At 41.0% G+C, this 3,950-nt stretch overlaps 1 non-coding gene across 1 annotated transcript; it reads right to left on the bottom strand.

Annotated features, from left to right (window-relative positions):
* Nucleotides 1-513: 513 nt before the first annotated feature.
* LOC123825007 lies at nt 514-646 on the bottom strand. The gene has a single exon (XR_006786794.1). It is a non-coding gene; the product is annotated as a small nucleolar RNA SNORA71 (small nucleolar RNA).
* Nucleotides 647-3,950: the final 3,304 nt, after the last annotated feature.

The following is a 3,950-nucleotide window of genomic DNA, read 5'->3' as shown; positions in this document are numbered from 1 at the left end:
GAAAAGAAAGGAATGGTTGTTGAAGAACATGCATAAAGGACCCATGGCAAAGCCAAAGAGGGGAAGGATTGAGGGTGGGAGGTGGGGGTGGGTGGAGCAGGGGAAAGTGGTGGCAGGAAAATGGAGACAACTGTACTTGAACCACAATAAAAAAATGTAAACTCTAGTTCAATACACATTTTTAACACTTATAATACACACCCCCTGCAGTATCCTGTTTCAATAAATGGACACATAATAGTATCCTTTTAACTTTTATGATAATGCTTGTGTACCAAGATTTATTTAATGTGGTTTTTCAGTGCACAAAATGTACATATGCATACAAATAATTAGAAGAAATTAACTTAAAAATAAAACGTCATTAAATTTATTATTTTAATGAATGATTAGAAAAATAAAAATAAATATTATTTGAAATTATGAGCACAGAAGAGGGTTGCCCTTTATCTTCAAGAAAAGTATAAAGTGTCAAAGTTTCCTGTCTCTCCTTTTTTTCTTTTGTTTGTGATGTGTGAGAAAGCTCCAGGATTTGAAGAGACAGGGGTGGACCCTCCAAACATGGGGAAATGCTTTCAGCAATTTCTCCTCCTGCCCTATCAATGGCCAGGGTTCAGGCAGCCCACAATCACTTCTGAATGCAGGGACAGATTTTCAAAAAACTCTTTGTGTTGTGCTTTGATGGTTCAAGCACACACACACAAAAGAACTTGAAGTAATGAAAAGCTAGAAACTGTCAGAGAAATGATTAGAATCTAGAATTAGTTTTTACAGAGAACTTTTGTTCCAGGTGGATGTAAGAGGGTTTATGAACATATATTTTATTCAGGGGACTTTACCCATTTCACACACATAGACCTTCAAGCCAACATAACATGGAATTAAAATCTGGGTTTGGTATACTAAAACTCTTATGCTTGAAAATTATTCATAAAATAACTTAAACTATAAAAAAATAAAATGTAAAAGAGTTCACTGTTCCAAGATGAAAAATGGCGATGACTGTTCCAGGGTTTACCAGAGAGACAATAGGAGATCACACACACACACACACACACACACACACACACACACACATATATATATATATATGAATAGACTTATTATAAGGAGTTGGGTCATGTGATTATGGAGACTAAGAAACCCAAGATCTGCAGTTGGCAAACTGAGGCCAAAGAGAGCCAGTAGACACTTTCCACCCATGGCTGAAGGCCAGAGAAGCAGGAGAACTGATGGTACAAGTTCCAGTCTCAGTCTAAGCCTGAAGACAAGAATGATGTCCCATCATCAGGGCAGTCAGGCAGAGACAGAAAGTTCTCCGTTATTCTGCCTTTTGTTCTGCTCAGGCCTCCTGTTGATTGAATGAGGCCTGCCCACATTGGAGAGGGTAATGTGTAGTCTGATTCAGTCTGCCAATTAAAATTTTAATCTCAACCTGCCCTGGCTGGTGTGGCTGAGTAGATGGAGTGCCCACCTGTGAACCAAAGGGTCACCAGTTCGATTCCTAGTCAGGGTACATGTCTGTGTTGACAGCCAGGGTCCCAGTTGGGGGCACATGAGAGGCAACCACACACTGATGTTTCTCTCCCTCTCTTTCTCCTTCCCTTTCCCTCTCTCTAAAAATAAATAAATAAATAAATAAATAAATAAATAAAGTTCATCTCATCCAGAATCACTCTCACACATGCTCAGAATAATGGTTAACCAAATATCTAAGAGCCCCATGGCCCAGGCAAGTTTTATTTTTATTTGAGGTGAATAACATTACATATATTTCAGGTGTACAATACCATAACTTAATATCTGTCTACTCTATTGTGTGCTCAGCACCAAAAGTCTAATTTCCATCCATTACCATATATTTGACCCATTTTACCCATTTTGCTTTCCTCTCACCACTTTCCCCTCTGGTACTCACCATCGTACTGTTTGTATGTATGAATTTGTGTTTCTTTTTGGTTTGTTAATTTGTTACTTTTTGTTTTATATTCCACAAGCGAGTGAAATCATATGGTTGTATCCTTTTCCATCTGACTTATTTCATTTAGCACAATACCTTGAAGCTTCCCCTATTCTGTCCCAAATGGCAATATTTTGTTTTTTATGGCTGAGTATTATTCTTCCATACATATGTGCCACACCTTTATCCATTGATTCATCATTAGACACAGACACCACTCAAGCTGATACACAAAATTAAGGTTCTCACTGAGGGATCATGGCATTTGGGAAAGGGTACCCCAGGGTCTTCACAGTGCTTTTAGAATACCATGCTCCTGAAGTCACATGTACTAGCACAGGAAGCATGTAGAGCATCTATTAGAAGGGACTGTCTACACCAAAAGGTTCCTTTAAATATGGTATCTCATTAGGATGCATTGTCTACCTGCCATCCTACAAGTGAGTATAGTTTGGGGCATTTGGTCAAGGTATAATAGAACTCACTTCACACAGAACACAACATAAATGAGAGCATAAATGTGGCCAATATGACAGCAATTCAGTTATTAAAACAAAGCCCAGTCCAAATGGGTACTCAATAAATGTTCATTAAGGAAAAGTGGCAAAATGGAAAGAAAGAAGAAAGAAGGTAGTTGGGGATGCAGGAAGGAAGGAAAGGAGGGAGGCAGCAGGGAAGGGGAAGGAAGAAGAAAAGGTAGGCAGGCCATGGATCAGGTGAACTGGTGTTTTAGTTCCCTTGAATACTGAGTCATGAAAATGTAAAATGACTCTAAAAAATTATCCAGTAGGTAGCAGATTTTAACAGGCACTCTTATAAGGGGGCTCTAAGCTATAGATTGGGACTAAAGACATAAATGAGTGGACAGTGGACCCATAGAGGCCATGAGGGAAATGAGGATATTTGGTCCATCTCTGTCTTGAAGGGTAAAGTCTGGAGGAACAACTATGCATTGTGTCCTGTGTCCTTTGCTTCCCCTCTCAGGGTATTGGTGGGCAAAGTAGTCAAGTCCCATGGCTGCAGAATGCTTATGGAGCCTTGGTATTCCTGGGTAACCATGGACTTCATAGTTCTCCTCTTTGTCTGTACTGGGATGTGACCAGTAAGGAGAGCTAGAACCCTACATTCTTCACCTCTCCTTTGGTGACTTTTGGTGTCTTTTAAAAGAGCTTTAGGATTTGGTCCCCAAGTCCTGGGCTGAAGACAGTTGCTCTCATTGTCTGTCTCTCCATGCTCCCAGCCAGTCCTCATGTCCTGTGGCTTTAGATACCACTTTCCCCTTATCTTTCCACAAGCTTAGGTTCAATATTTGCTCAATTTCCTTTGCTTTAACTTTCCTTCTGCAGAGAATTTCCTCTGCTTTTCAACTCTTCCTTTCATTTTGATGTTTTTGGCTGCCAATGTCATCTTTTGCTTTTGTATTTCTTTCTAAGAGGCAGGAGATTAAAGAGACACAGCCTCATGCACTACTTCAGGGCATCTCAACTAGAGTTTTCAATTCCAAGAGCTTGGGGCCAGGATCTATCTGAATAGCTCAGCAGAGTGGGGATGAGCTGACTACTCCTGTGGTTAGCTGAAGGGCCATAACAGCTCCCCAGAGTTCCAAGGAGGCCACTGCAATGGCATGTCTGGATCAGGAGGGACTATGAACACTCAAAGCCAGAGCTGTAACACTAAATGAGCCCCTCTCCAGTGTGGACCCTTCTCTAGGCACCAGGAGGTATCCTCTCAGTGTGTGCCCATGTTCACATTTTTAATAAAATGTCCAAAAGTAACACAACTTTGTATTTTTTTCTTGAGGAGTGGTCCTCAAATTACCAAAATTTTAGACCTCACTATCTGGATCTCCCCTGGTCAGGAGGGTTGATCCTGGGCCAGGAGTTGATCTAGCAGGCTCCTCCCATGCCTCCTCACCAAGCCTCCCCCTCGCTTCAGCCCCTATTTCCAGGCCATGGATGTTTTCCTAACACCTGTGCCAGATGTGCTTCTT

The sequence above is a fragment of the Phyllostomus hastatus genome, unplaced genomic scaffold (genome assembly GCF_019186645.2).
Source record: "Phyllostomus hastatus isolate PE091 unplaced genomic scaffold, TTU_PhHast_1.1 phas_contig_58, whole genome shotgun sequence".
Classification (NCBI taxonomy): Eukaryota; Metazoa; Chordata; class Mammalia; order Chiroptera; family Phyllostomidae; genus Phyllostomus; species Phyllostomus hastatus.
The sequence above is the reverse complement of the archived record's forward strand: the minus strand, read 5'-3'. Positions and strand labels throughout refer to the sequence as shown.